This window comes from Dasypus novemcinctus, chromosome 1 (genome assembly GCF_030445035.2).
Source record: "Dasypus novemcinctus isolate mDasNov1 chromosome 1, mDasNov1.1.hap2, whole genome shotgun sequence".
NCBI lineage: Eukaryota > Metazoa > Chordata > Mammalia > Cingulata > Dasypodidae > Dasypus > Dasypus novemcinctus.
In genome coordinates, this window is record NC_080673.1 from 181,779,851 (window position 1) to 181,796,361 (window position 16,511).

Sequence of the window (16,511 nt, forward strand, 5' to 3'; positions counted from 1 at the left end):
AACAATGGTGGGGGGAGGAAGGAGGTAAATAAATCCTTTTTTAAAAAATGATAATGATAAGAGAGGTAGCATCGCACAAGTCTACAAAAGATAGTGAATGACAAACTAAAGAAGTCTAGACTCTTATTTGGTACACTCTTGCAGTGGGAACTAAAAAAGGCAAATTCTTGGGTCTCATCCCAGACAAACTTAATCAGAAACTCTGAGGGTAGGACCTAGCAATCTGCATTTTTAATAAATCCTTCAGGTGATTAGGATGCACACCAAAGTTTGAGAGCACTGAATTATGGAGCTCCAACATAAGCTTCTGAGTACGTGATAGAATAATAAAATATCATGTTCTACAATGTTTTAATCAAGCAATAATGGTCAAATGATTTTAAAAGGAGAAAAAGACTAGCAATAACAAAACCGATTAGAAGTCAAATATTAATAAAACTTACCAACTCAGGAGAGATAAACAAGAAGTCAGACAAAGATGAGTCTGGAGCACTGAAGCTGAATTCAATAAACTGAACTGAATTGAAATTAACTGGTAAAATAGTGATATTGTCAATAAAAATAATAACACACTGAAGGAAAAACAGGAAACGGTTTTAGGAAAAAAGACAGTGACTGGTTCAGTATGGGACTTTCCAGGAGGGAAGATAATGATAAAGCAGTGTGTTATGTAAACATTTAGAACAGTGAATTGGAAATCCTAGCAGATAAAAATAAGAGATTAGAATTCAAGACAGAAGTCACAACTGAAAATATACAGTGATTATTAAAGCCATGACCAGAATATAAATTCCTAGAAAGCGACAGAAAGCAAAGAAGAGGCCGAAAGACCAAACCTTATGGAATACATACATTCAGGATGCACAAAAAGCAAAATCAATTAGGAATTAGAAGAGGATTTGCTTGAAGGAGGAAGAAGGAAAACCAGGCAAGTTATTTTCAATCCTATCCCCCATAATGCTATACTCAGTCAGAATGAATTATTCACAATTGGCTAAATTAGTACCATAGGCTTTAGTGTCTTTTCCCTATCCTTATTTTGGAATGGCCTACCTATCATCACTATCTGTGAACACCATACCCATTTCTCAAGGATCATCTCTAGGACTGATTCATGAAGCTTTTCCTGGTGTTCCACAAAGAGAAATGTGGTCTTGTCCTCTGAAACACAAAAGCACTTCCATGATTTGTTTTTGTTCCCAGATAATTCTTCATAATATGCCTTATATTATATACACATGACATTATGTGTCCTACCTGATGGTAAGCTCATGGAGGTCTGTGCTCATATTTTTAATTCTGTCCCAAATTTAGTACAGTCTCTATATATAAATAGGATCTTCAAAGTATTATGTGTGTTTTATTTTTAACTGAATGACCAACAATGCCCTTAAGTCAGGAGTCTGAGTATCTTTCCTAGGCTCTTGAAAGGACCAAGGAAAAGAAAATAAAGGGAAAAGGAACACACACACACAAACACAGAAAAATTCCTACACCAACCCATTTTATATGTGAAACAAATTTTAGAGAATGTGATATAAAATAAATAAAGGTCAGTTAGCAAGGACTAATATTCAAGAAAAAGGTTCTCGAAAATTTATTATCAATCCTTTCAAAATATTTTCAGGATAAAGGTGAAATTTTTTAAATTCTTAAAGAGTTTGCCTTATCAGTTAAGTTTAAAAGTCTTACAGGCACAATAAGACTACCAGGGAGAAGGGAGTATTAGGAGGAAGGGGAACAGGGGAGCATAAAGCAAGTCATCAATACTTGGTAGTACCATTACTAGGGCCTGAGCAATATCAAACCAGGCCAAACTCAGAAAGGCCAGGAGAAAAAGCCTAAATGAAACACAGAGCTCATCAGCAAGGGGGAAGTGATCTTCAGGATGAAGTAAGATGGGTTCTCCAGCAAACTCAAGGTAACACTTACGACATGTCGTCAGTATGGTGCTCAGACCAAAACAAAGGAAATACGCAGAGCGTGAGGTCCTAATGACTAAGCTGACACCAATATCCAGAGGCTTACAACAATAACTGAGGTCATTAACAGAAACACAGTCAAGAATGTATACAGGGAGGTTCTTTCAGTTACAGTGCTTGAAATTAAATATAAGTGAAAAAACAACTGGAAACGGTGTCTAAACATGTTGTGGAGAGTGAAAAGGAGCTGGGATAGTCGGGCTCTAATCCCAGTTCCCCTTCTATACACAGTGTCCTAAGTAATACAATCTAAGCCTCAATTTCCTAATCTGTGAAATAGGAATAGCACCTGTCCTGCATTTCTCAAAAAACAAAACAAAACAAAAAAGCTGATGAAGATAATGTGAGACAGAACAAATGCTTTATAAACCATAATGTTACAATCTACGTATTGTGGGGTTATCCGAAGATAAGAACAATTTAACAAATTGGCGCATGCCCTCCTGATACAGTACAGAACCTAACCTTAAGACCACACAGACAAATTTCTAAAACAAAACAGTGTTCTAGAGACTACGTGGTTAGTGACTGCAGCACTAACTCCTTGCAAAAATTCAGCAGGCTGAACACTAGAAGGTTTATAAAAGAACCTAGAGCATTACATAAAAATCTTCAGATATGAAAAATTGGGAAAACCAGGAAACTTACTACAAAAAATAATTATAAAAATTAATAAAAGGGTATTATGTTGTTAATACAGAAAATATTTAAACTATTTCTGTAGAAAAAGATTTCTTAAAAAATCACTCAACTCTAAGAAAGGAAAAGGAATAGAAAAACCCTCACATGTCACTGATTGTTAGTAGAAAACAACCTTAAAAAATAAAAAGACTTAGGGTAATGAACTAAATTGAAATAGACTGAAGTTTTGCTAAAAGCACAAGAGTTGATTAATACTTAGATCAATTAAAAATAAATTAATAAGGGAGCAAGACTGAGATAAAAGCAAGCACACTAGAAAGCTTACTATGATAAGCCATATACCTAGAATGATTACACATCCCAGTTTGCAGGGGAAAGTTCTATTTTATACCTATTGTCCCGGTGTAATTATTAATATCACCACTCTCAGCCTCAAAAATATACCCATTTGGATGGTCATACTATCTATAATAACAAGACAAGGCAGACAGTGTTAGTGTTTCAGTAAAGAGTCGATTTTATTTAATTCATTTGTGAAACTGGAATAAAGTTCTGTATCCACCCAAATTCAAAGGTCTTTTAAAAGATGAGACAATATGTGAAGTATGCTAAACTCTCAAAAAAAAAACTGCATTACATAAATGCACTGCCATGCTCTGTGATCCTGAAAATGCCCAGGAAAGGAGGCGGAGGAGAAGAGTAGGACTGGCAGTACCATCAGGCTAGAATGAAGATGAGAAGTACAGATGCTCGTTCTGATTCCCACTCCTACTCCTCTGCCCCCTTTCAGTCTGTAACAATATTTCATCCAAAAATCATTCTAAGGTAAGTTAAAATTTGATGAAATAGGAAAGAGGAATGATTTTTTAATGAATATATATAACTACGAACCTGTGGGACTAAAAAAAAGTAAAAATAATTTGAGGGAGGAGAATGATTCACTAATTGAAGAAGGAGTTGTGGTAATGCCCAGAAACAGAGGAAGGATACTACTGTGTTGAAGGTTTCAATGCTCCATGGTGTCTGTCATAAAAGGATTACAGAGTTTTCAGCTCTCTATAGACAGATTTCATAGTTACAGGCCATTCATTATCAGTTTATATGCAGGTTGCATTTAAGCATGTATATCTGACATTTGAAACACACCTTTCTATAAACAGGGTGTTTAAATTTCCAGCTCACTGCAAAAGCCTATTTAATCCATACGTAGCTGAACTATATAGTACCAATGGTGCTTTTCAAATGGACTATGACATAAAGCAGCATTAAAAAGAAGAAACCTACTATAATAAATCAGACTTTTAGGGTAGAGAAAAGATGGCGTGGATGGTAAGAAATGGAAGGGTATAGAAAATGTTCTGGTAAAGGGACACTAGTTTCTATGATAGTTGCTTTCAGAGGACAAGCAGATGACCAGAAACACTCTGGGAGAATCAGCTCTTAGTAAATATCATAAGCAGAAAGATAACCCGGGGAAGTGGACTTGGCCCAATGGATACGGCCTCTGTCTACTACATGGGAGGTCCGCGGTTCAAACCCCAGGCCTCCTTGACCTGTGTAAAGCTGGCCCACACGCAGTGCTGATGTGCACAAGGAGTGCCCTGCCATGCAGGGGTGTCCCCCGCATAGGGGAGCCCCATGCACAAGGAGCGCACCCTGTAAGGAGAGCCACCCAGCGCCAAAGAGAGTGCAGCCTGGCCAAGAATGATGCCACACACACGGACAGATGACGCAACAAAAAGAGACACAGATTCCCATGCCGCTGACAACAACAGAAGGGGACAAAAGAACATGCAGCGAATGAACACAGAGAACAGACAATGGGGGTGGGAAGGGGAGAGAAATAAAAAAATAAAAATAAATAAAAGAAAGAAAGATAACCCAAAAGCAGTTGGTAAATGGATAGAATAGCAAGATAAAAGGAGTCCAGTAAACAGCTACTTCAGTCGTCAAGGGAAGAAATAAGAGCCTGGGTACTCCACTAAATAAATGCTGAAACAGGACAGAAATTTCACAACTTAAGAAATATTTCTGGGTACAACTATAAAATAATAAAACATTTTCTTCAACTATGTTTCTGTAATTTATACAATGGTTCTTAAGCATTCTAGGTTACAGAACCACATGACTTTATAAAAGCAAATAATTCTCTCCCCAGAAAAATATACTATCTTGATTTATAGTAATGAGATATATATCCATGATTCCCAGTGGAACATACTAGGAAATTTTTAAGGTGGAACTAGACAAAAGTAAAATCATAAAATAGAGGAGCAGGAATCAAGGTCTTTTGCAAGACTACCAAATGTAGGTATCATTCCCAAAAGGCTAGAAACTCATAAAAGTTTAGTGCAAAAACAACTCTAAGATGTAAGTCATGAACCATTTTTATTGACTTTTTATTTTGAAATATGGTAATACTTACAAGATGATACAAAAGTGAATAAACAACATACAGAGAACTCGAACATACCCTGCCCCACTCCCAGGTACACAGATCCACTCCACCTATATTAACTTATTGCTACATTTATCATTCTATTTATCAATCCATTTTCTGAACACATAAGTATAGGTTGTATATATTCATGTGTTACGAACACTTAATACTGCCACATACATTTTCTAAGAACAAGGATAGGATATTCACTTATGTAACTACCAACGTATACTATCAAGTTCAAACAGTTTAACACTGATATAAAGCTTACAGTCTATATTCCAAAATTTTTTATATGTCCCAATAATATCTCTTTGAGCCTTTTCTCCACCCTTGCTAGGTCTTATCTAGATCAGGTATTTCATTTAATTGCCACTGTCTCTTTAGTTGCTCCTTGTTTTCCTTTGTTTGAAAATGTAGGAACTTATATTCAATATAAACTATCAACCCCTCACAAGTATATCATTCAATGGGATTAATCAAATTCACAAAATTGCAGTACCCTTACCACCACCCCTTCCTAGAACTTTTTCATCTCCCCAAACAGAAACCCTACACCCATTACACATTAACTCCTTATTCACCCACCCCCCACACACACACCTGGCAACCCATACTTTACTTCCTGTCTCTATAAACTTGCATTTTCTGCAATATTTTCTATGTACTTACCATGGATAAGTCTTGGATGTTCCAGGTCTGATCTGCCTCATTGTTGGTTTCTAATGCTTTAATCTTCTTTCCCTGGGCTATTACTTCCTGGGTTTTTTTTTTTTATGTTTTGTAACCTTTTACTGAAACCTGGACATTTGATATCAATGTGCGATCAATGAAATTTACCGTGGCAATTATTTCTTAAGCTTGTATCCAGCTACTGTAATGACAGACCCTTCCTTGAATGCCAGGAACTAACAAAAAAAGGAAGGAAAAAAATTAAAATACCTTTCCCAATCTTTGCAGGTTGACCTGTGCCAGTGTCTCCTTCAGGACTTATCCATACAATGGATTGTCTGAAAACAGCTATATGCCAAAGTGTAGGGGCCTCCCGGATCTCTTCTCAGCAGGAGTCTTGACTGGGGCATGTGCATATATTCCTAAGAATTCCCCATTTACAAAGTTACAAATGAGGAAACAGTTTTCTCAGGGTCCTGTATACTATACTGTATGTCCAACAGCAAGCAATTCCTTGCCCCAGGCAACACTACTTGTCTGCACTTCTGCAGGGCTCTGTAAAGAGCTTGCTGAGTTGCCTTCTACACACAGGGCAAGTTCTAGGACTCCGAGTCCCTCAGGCCAACATCAGACAGATTAGGCCACTCACACATGATGCTAGCATGTTCACCAGGTTCACTCTGCTCCTTCTGAAACCAGGACCAGGGATTTACACCGGGAGCATGGGCCAGTTCCATGCAGAGCTGGTGAAGGATAAAGAAGGGTCCTGCCAGGGCACCATGAGATTCCACTGCTTTTAAGAAGCCTGTTTCTTGATTTGTAGTAACCAAATCATGTTACAACAGTCCTTTAATTGTTCTCTGAAGCCCCGAGAACAATGTTTTTGTTAGTTCCTGCTGGTTGTTCCAAGTTTTTATGGGAGGATGAAGCCCTGAAGTGTCTGATTCTGCCATCTTGATTGGGGTGGGGCCATGAACCATTTTACATTGATGCAATTATGAGAAAATAAGTTCTATAGCTATATTATATGTTCATAAAAGGACAATATAGAGTTTCCAGCAGGTATCAGTACCCTGATGGTTTAATCCAGTGGTTCTCAACATTAGAGGGCATCAGAACCACCCAGGGACTTATTAAACCACTGACTGCTGGGCCCCCGAGTTTCTGATTCAGTAGGGCTAGAGTGGGGTCAAAGAACTTGTATTTCTAACAAGTTCTAACAAATAAGGTTAATGATGCTTGTTCAGGGACTATACTTTGCTTTATTCCTTAGAGTAATATCTCAGATTCATGCCAATTCCCTTTGTTACCTCTCTCTCAGGGACCAAAGATATAGCTGCAACGATCCAATTTGTCATATAAGATCTCACCTTTCTTTCCTCACTCTGTTGTTGTTTTTTTTTAAAGATTTATTTATTTATGTATTTATTTCTCTTCCCCTTCACCCTTGGCCCCCCCCACCCTGGTTGTCTGTTCTCTGTGTCTATTTGCTGCATCATCTTCTTCGTCCACTTCTGTGGTTGTCAGCGGCACAGGAATCTGTCTTTCTGTTGTTGTGTCAGCTCTTCCTGTGTGCGGCACCATTCTTAGGCAGGCTGCACTTTCTTTCGCGCTGGGCGGCTCTCCTTACAGGACGCACTCCTTGCGTGTGGGGCTTCCGTATGCGGGGGACACCCCTGCATGGCAGGGCACTCCTTGTGCGCATCAGCACTGCGCATGCGCCAGCTCCGCATGGATCAAGGAGGCCCGGGGTTTGAACCGCGGACCTCCCATGTGGTAGATGGACACCTTAACCACTGGGCCAAGTCCGCTTCCCTCCTTCCTCACTCTATAGCCCTAATGCAAAGTAGGAAAGTGTTCCAACCTTTTTTCTACCTTGCTACCAAAACATGTACATAATTCCAGTATCATTCTGAAAAACTTAAACAATGGATAAGTGTACAGAGAAGAAATAGACAAAGAGAGAAGAAATAAACAAAATGACAAACATATTTGGTAAGTTGTTAAATATTAAAATAACCTGAGCATATCCTAACAGATGACTTCCACCTGGATAAGAAGAGACTTCCACATACTATTAGAAAATGTTCAAAATCATTTCTCCTCTACGATCTCTTCAGATCAATAATTAGACGCTTGTATTCCACATGAAAATCAAATTTTAAAAGTAACAAAATTTGCAACTAAAACAAATTCATAGCAACATATTTACAGAAAAAAATTATTCAAAAGGGTGAACCTGCATATATAAGACCATTTTTCTTTGAAGCTGAACAAATGTAGATTAATACTACAAAATATTAGTATCAAACCAAAAAAACACCCATAACATTATATTAAGTGAAGGAGACCAGACAGAGTTCTACATATTGTATGATTCCATTCACATAAAATGTAAATATAAATCAATTTATAAAGATGAAACTAGACTAGTGGTTATGTAGGGCTAAAGAAGGAATACTAAGGGGCGTAGGGTCTTTCTTTTTGGAGTAATGAAATTGTTCTAAAATTTTTTGAGATGTTGAACGTACAACATTGTGATTATACTAAAAGCTACTGATTACACATTTTGGATAGATAATATGGTATGTGAAGATATCTCAATAAAGCTGCTTAATAAACGAATAATTGTGGAAGAATAGCCAGAAATAGCAGCTATGTACAGCAGGAGAAACAGAGATTAAGAGGTGAGGAATTTTCTTTGTCTGGTTTTTTGTCTTTTATTATTATTGAAATAATGAAAATATTCTAATAATGATTGAAGTGATGAATGCACAACTCTGTGATTATACAAAATAACACTGACTATACACTTTGGATGAACTGTATGTTCTATTAATATGTATCAATAAAACTGATTTGTTGAAAAAAAGTATTTTTCAAAGAAGGAAATAAAGTATACATTTTAATCAAGTCTTCCATTAAAAACTGAAACCTAAATTTCCTTCCTATCACTGTATTTTCTTCTAAATTAAATTAGTATAAAGTGAGTGAGTTTTTTCTCCATATTAACACCTATTACAAGGCTTCAGAGCTAATTTCAAATACGGAAAGTAGAGTAGGCATCATAAGAACTTCAATAAGTTCTTACAATACATATTCCGTTGTTGTATGTTACAACAGAAAGTAAAGAAGAATAAATACTAACATTAGCAGTGCCTCTGAAACTTCCTTTCTTGAAATATTCTCAAATATACCTTGTTATCATAAAAATGGAATGAAGCTTATATGATTTATAATATGACCTCGTTTTACAATTCATTAATGTAGTGGTCTCCAAATTGGGTTGCCAGACCCCATAAGGATCTACAAGTTAATTCACTTAATGGGAGAAAATATTAAAACTCCATTTACACCCAATTTTATCCCATTTTTTGTATATATTTTTGAATGTTTTTAAATGATATATTAATACAGACAGTAATGTATATAGCTACTTATATATAGCTATTACTTGATAAATTAAATAAGGGTGTATACACTCAAAAACTTTTTACCAGTAGAAGTGCATGTGCAAAATAGTTTGTAGAAATATGACTTATCAGAGACCATGTTCAGCTTCTAGAAAGTCATTTTATTTTTTGCTTTTACCAACAATGTCACGTGATTTAACATAATTTGAAAAATTATATCTGAGCCACAGGTATCTCTATATTTCCATCAAGTCTACTATGTATCCTTCACCTTTTCTTTAAATTATTACTAATCTGTTTTACAGAAGATGTACTCCTAGGCCTAAAATTTCATAATTTTCATCACCATAGAATAACATCTGTTAATATAACTCCTAGGCTGCAATTTTCTCTCAATATTTAAGTAAGATAAATGCCCTTACAAGACCAGATATGAAAAAAAAAATGAATTTCAAAGGGAAAATGTTAGATTATATATATGGTAATAGAATAAAAAATTTTTTAATCCATGAAACTGTACTATATAGTGAAACCCCAAGTTAAACCACAAGGACTATAGTTAATAGTACAACTATAAAAATGTGTTTCATAAGTTATAACAAATGCACCACACCAATTCAAGGTATTAATAATAGGATAGTATATGGGAATACTGTATTTTATGCATGACTGTTCTGTAAACTTAAAATCTCTCTAATTAAAAAAAAAATTTCCAGACACTAACATTATTTCTCAATAGGAGCTCTGTAAGTTAGAAGAGCTTGCCTATGACCAACAAGCCCTTAGCATGATGCACTAATACACCTTCCCACCAGCTTTTTGTGTCTTTCATTGTTCCTTTGTTTCCCTAATATCCATGGATCATCCCAGCACTAATTTGGTGCTTTCTCACATCTTTTCTCAACTTCTAGTCTCTGTACTATTAAGTCTTCACCATAGCTCAGTTCCTTCAGGACAAGTCTACATATATATATATATATATATATATATATATATATATATATATATTTTTTTTTTTTTTTTTTTTTTTAATGAAATGACTAGTCCCAGGAAATCAGGTATCTTTGTCCATCTTTGCAATGCCAGTACCTAGCACACCATCTAGCAGGAGACAGATATTCAATAAAGGTTTGCTGAACTGAACTCTATTTCTTCAGTACTTCATGTTGTTGTTGTTGTTGTTGTTGTTGTTGTTGTTGTTGTTGTTGTTACTGAGAAGTACTCAGGAGCTGCTGCTGCTTAGCTCTGGAGAGTGTTTCCAACACAGGGTCACCATCTACTTATAGGCACAGACCATTCCAAAAGTCTGATTTCCCCAATATTCACTCATTAAACAAACATTTATTACATGCTTATTAGGCACTGTGTCAGACACTCATGGTCAAGATGTTATTGCCCATGAAAGGTTCAATAAATATAAAGCAAAACCAAAAAATTGAACAAACAATGGTCAGTTTACCATTTGCTAAACAATGACTTTACTCAATTTATCAGAGACAAAGGTAAGCTCACGTCCAATACTACACACTTACGCTAAAGTCACAAAGTGTGGGGTATAAGGGAACCATTTGTATTTTTTAATGTAACATTTTTTGTGATCTATGTATCTTTTTTTAAAAAAAGACAAATAAAAATACAAAAAATTTTTTTTAAAAATCAATGTAGTACCGTATACTTGTATCAAGGTTGTATTTTTAAAAGCAAAAAGTATATTCAATTAAACAAACACTAACCACTTACACCAAACATAGAGCTTTAAGACACTAGATTCATGTGATAGTTTGAAACAGAAAATTTCCTGGTCAAATAGACTTAAGATATACCACCCTCTTAAATGATACACATTAACATAACACAGCTTCAGCTCAAGATCATAGGTTCTGGAGTCAGGTTGGCTTCAAAACCCCATTTTTATCACTTAAAAGCTGGTAAGCATGGGTATATGGCCTAACTTCCTACAGCAGTTTGGTATTATTTATTAATTCCAAAAATAGATATTGGATTATGTTTGTAAACTGGTCTTTTCCTCTGGGCATATGAGAGTGTATTGGATTCAGAGATTTTGCTTTTACATGATTAAATAATGATTAAGGCTTTGAGTGGGCCATGTCAGTAGAAAATTGAGTCCCCACCCTCTTGGTGAGCGGGGACTCACAGAAACCACACCACAGAGAAGGGAGGTTGGAATTTTGAGCTGGAGCCCAGGAAGTGAACACACATAAGAACACCGAGGAAGAGAGACAGCTCCTTAGACATAGCAGAAGCCTCAGGGAGAGACAGAGCCATTCGCCTGACAGTCTACTGCTGGCCTTGTGGAGAGAGGCAAAGCCTTGAGGGCCTCATAGTCTACAGCTGACCTTGTGGAAAAAACAGAGGAGCTGAGGCCTGAACCTCAAGAAGAAAGGAACCCAGGAAGCTTGAACCCTGGCAGCCATCAGCAGCCACCTTGCTCCAACACGTGGCAAAAGACTTTGGTGAAGGAAGGAGCTTATGCTTTATTGCCTGGTAACTGTAAGCTTCTACCCGAAATAAATACCCTTTATAAAAACCAACCCATTTCCGGTATTTTGCATCAGCACCCCTTTGGCTGACTAATACACTTCCCTAAGCCTGTTTCCTTACCTGAAAAGAGATAATAATAATATATCCTAAGCTCACAGCATGACTGTAAGAAGTCCATACCACAGCATATATAAAGTACTTATAGTGTGGATGTTTTCTATTATTTTAGTACATAAACCTATTAACGTAAGTCTGAAAAGTTCTATAATAAAGAAACTAAATTAATTCAGCATTTCCCAATTTTGACCATATAACCAGTTCTTTCTATAGAATATCTATTTAACATTCTCTCTACTGTAATTGTATGCTTACTGCCATTATTTTCCAGAAAGAATGAAAACCTATGTTTATGTGGCATCAGGTTTTATTAATTATTGCTCACAAACTATGAAAATCTCAGGATACTAGGAAAATACCTTAAAAATTATAATTAAACAAGAAACAAGAATTCTTTAGTACCTACTCTCTTCATTTGTCAAATAAATTGTAAAAGTAATTTGTATATGTAACAACAGTTACCCTTAACCACAAAGCACTCTATAGAACAGATAAACCCTGCTTCAAAATTGTAGATCTATCCTATTAGGAAGATGAACATGAAAAGTGTCACTGTTTGTCAATTCCAAAAGGAAACGTTTTCAAGGAAGTTACATCACTTTATGGCTTTTAAGATAAAAATTTTTACTTGAGAATTTCCCATTAAGTATCTCTAGGTAATAGCGTCCAGAAACAAACTGTAGTAAGCAGCCTCTAAAATGTTTCCTGATGATCCCCACATTGTGGTATTCATGGTCCTGTGCAAACACCTTCTCTTGAGTGTCAGGTGGACCTAGTGCCTCCCTTCCAACAAAAAGAATACAGCAAAAGTGATGGTACATCACTACAGAGATCAAATTACAAAACCCCCGAGTTGCTGGTCCTGCTCTTGAAGCGTATGTATTCTGCTGCTGTTTGGTGAAGTATTTTACATATATCTGTTAGGTCTAGTTAGATTATAGTATTATTCAAATCTTCCATTACCTTATTAATCTTCAATCTAGATGTTATCTATTTTAAAAGTAGTGTACTTAAGTTTCTCGCTATTAATTTAGAACTCTCTATTTCTCCCTTCAAATCTGTCATCAATATCTGCTTCATATATTTTGGTGCTCTGCCATTAGGTGCATATATTTATGATTTTATGTCTTCTTGTTGAATTGACCCCTTCATCAAAATATAGTGGCCTTTATCCCCCTAACAATTTTTCACCTTAAAGTTTCTTTTATCTGATACTAATATTGCTACCCCAGATCTCTTTTGGTTACCATTTGCATGGTATATTTTTTCCATCATTTCTTTCAAACTACTTGTGTCTTTAAAATGTAAATGTTGAGTCTCTTGTGAACAGCATATCATTTGGTCATGCTTTTTCATCCACTGCCAATATCTGCCATTTGTTTGTAGGATTTAATCCACTTACATTTAAATACTACTGGTAATACAGAAGTTTCTTCTGCCCTTTTGCTATTTGGTATTTTAACTCTTATAACTTCTTGTCCCTCAATTCTTCCATTAATACCTACTTTGATAGTTATTTAATTTTATGCCCTGAATCATTTTTAGTGTTTTCTCATTCTTTCAGTATATATTTTTGTTTAGTTTTTTTGCGTAGTACCACAGGGCTTAAATTTAACATCCTAAATCTATAACAATCATCACTGACATGATACCAATGTGACTTCAATAGCATATGTATACACTGTTCCTATAGAACACCATACTCCCTTTCTGTTGTACTTCTTATAAAACATATTTTTATACATTATATAATAGATTTACCATTATTTTTTATGTATTTTGCAATTTAGAACCTGTAAAAATTAAAAACTGGAGTTGTATATGAAAAAATTACAATAGTACAGGCATTTGTAATTACCTATAGGATTACCTTTACTAGAGAGCCTTTTTTCTTTCTATCGCTTCAGTCCTCTGTCTAGTGTCCTGTCCTTTGAAGAACTCTCTTTAACATTGCTTGTAGGGCAGTTTCAGGAGTAATGAATTGCTCAGCTTTTGTTTATGAGGCAGTAGCTTAATCACTCTCATTTTTGAAAGACAGTCTTGCAGATATAAAATTCTTGGTGGCAGCTGTTTTCTCTCATTGCTTTAAATATTTTGTCCAACTGTCTTCCTGCCTCTATGGCTTCTGATGAGAAATCAGCACATAATCTTGTACACTGTACATAACATGTTGCTTTTCTCTTACAGCTTTCAGAACTATCTCCCGTCTTTGGATTTGACAGTTTGACGACTATGTTTCTGGGTGTAGTTCTCTTGAGTTTATTCTGTTTGGGGTTCACTGGGTTCTGGAATGTGTATGGACATGTCTTTCAGTAAATTTGCAAAGTTTACTGCCATTATTCCTTTAAATATTTCTTCTACCCCTTTCTCTCTTTCTTCTCCTTTTAGGACTCCCATAATGTATACATTGGTATGCTTGATGGCATCTCACAGGTCCCTTAGGCTCTGTTTGCTTTTTTTATTTTTCTACTTTTTTATCTTTCTGCTCCTCATCCTGAATCATTTCAATTGTCTTATCATCAAGTTCACTAATTCTTTCTTCTGCCAGCTCCAATATACTGTTGAAACCCTCTAGGGAATTTTTCATTTCAGTTATTATAGGCTTCAACTCCAATAGTTCTGTTTCCTTTTTAAAAATTCACTCTATTGAGACTCTTGTATTTTTCACTGTTTTCCTCATATCATTTATTTCTTTCTCTGTGATATCCTTTATCTGTCTAGGCATACTGAGAATCACATTTTTTAAAATTTTTGACCTGGTGCTCGATTCAGTAGCGCATATACTAAAATTGGAACAATATAAAGATGATTAGCATGGCCCTTGAGCAAGGATGACACACAAATTCGAGAAGCAGTCCATATTTTTGCTTCAGTTTTGAAGAGGTTTTGAATCACAAAAGGGTTACAACCTGTGTGGCAGGGGAGGATCATTTGTGCAGGTTGTGAGTGATGGGGAATATATAGGAGGAAGCTCACCTGGGCATACATATAAGGCATATAAATATTTTCAGATGTTCGTGCAGCATTTTTATGGTGAGTGAGATTCACACAATAACCGGAAGAATATCAAATCCCCATCCTGGGGAGTGCTCAACATTCTCTAATGGAACAGCAAGAATCCCCTGAGTATAGGGGCAGTGACCAGTGAAGGAGAATGGTCCATGATGGGACTTTTATATTGATGATTGTGCCTATGAACCTTTACACTTGAAATTGAAACTTAGCCTAGTATTATAGAGTGCCTTAGAGTTACCTCCTGAGAGCCTCCTTGTTGCTCAAATGTGGCCTCTCTCTAAGCCAAACTCAGCATATAAATATAGTACCTTCCCCCCAGCATGGGACATAACTCCCGGGGTTGAGCTTCCCTGGCACTAAGGGAAACCCACCAAGCACCAACTAGCAATGCAACTAGAAAAAGACCTTGACTAAAAGTGGGAAAAGGTAAAGACAAATGAGTTTAAATGGCTAAGTGACTTCTAAGTGAGCCGGGATGTCATTCCAGACGTTACACTTAAGCACATCTCCGCAGGATCTCATTGACTGCCAAAGTAGATACTACCCCAGATAGTGGGGCTCCTGAGGGCTCTGGAGACATCCAGACACTATAGTCAGGGCTGATAGCTCAGGAGTTAGGTACCTTGTCAGTGGGCCCTATTGTAGAATTTATGTTCCCCAGGATGACAGAGTTGGACTCAGTTGTGCGGTTTCCCTACACATGGCTCCTCTGTTCTTCTATATGAATCTATAATTAGTACTAGAGTTGGTAGATATAGGTCCAAGAGACTTAAATCTTTGGGTTGTCATGTGCCAGCTGGGCCCTGAATCTCAATGCAGTTGCAACATCTACACTCCAGTTCACTAGTCTCACCCAGGACAACTACTAAGGAGGTGATGGTGGACAACCACCATACCAAGGAAACGAAAGAGTACAACTGTAAGCAAGAGAGTCTCATCCACCAGTCCTATGGGATCAAAGCCCCCTCTCAATTAGAGGCAGAGTGGACATCACCATCCCAGAATCCTCAAGATTGGGGAATCAACTATGGACTAAAGTAGACTCAGTAGTATTCTACTATGGACTTATTGTGATTCTAGCAATGGAAGAAATTATATCATTGATGTAGAAGGCAGGGAGAGGGAAAAACAGGTGTAATACAGGGGCATTTGGGGGACTTGGGAATTGTCCTGAATGACATTGCAATGACAAATACAGAACATTATATGTCTTGCCATAACCTACACAGAACTGGGTAGGAGAGAGTATAAACTACAATGTAAAGTATAATCCATGCTTAGTGGCAATACTCCAAAATGTGTTCCTCAATAGCAATGAATGAACCACATTAATAAGGGATGTTATTAATGTGTGAAAGTGTGGGAGATGTGGAAGGAGGGCATGTAGGAATCCCCAAATTTTTTTTTAGGTAACATTTATGTAATCTAAGTATCTTTAAAAACTAAAAAATAGGGAAGCGGACTTTGCCCAGTGGTTAGGGCATCCATCTACCACATGGGAGGTCCGTGGTTCAAAACCCAGGGCCTCCTTGACCCGTGTGGAGCTGGCCCACGTGCAGTGCTGATGTGCATAAGGAGTGCCATGCCACACAGGGGTGTCCCCCACGTAGGGGAGCCCCACGCACAAGGAGTGCACCCCGTAAGGAGAGTCGCCCAACGCGAAGGAGGGTGCAGCCTGACCAGGAATGGCGCCGTCCACACGGAAAGCTGACACAACAAGATGACACA

At 36.8% G+C, this 16,511-nt stretch overlaps 1 protein-coding gene and 1 non-coding gene across 6 annotated transcripts in view; one reads left to right on the forward strand and one right to left on the reverse strand.

The window, feature by feature from the left end:
- Window positions 1–16,511, reverse strand: part of STIM2 (stromal interaction molecule 2) — a 159,898-nt gene that overhangs the window by 74,106 nt on the left and 69,281 nt on the right. The window lies entirely within an intron of this gene.
- Window positions 14,528–14,634, forward strand: LOC111762682 (U6 spliceosomal RNA). Its single transcript, XR_002795735.1, has one exon. It is a non-coding gene; the product is annotated as a U6 spliceosomal RNA (small nuclear RNA).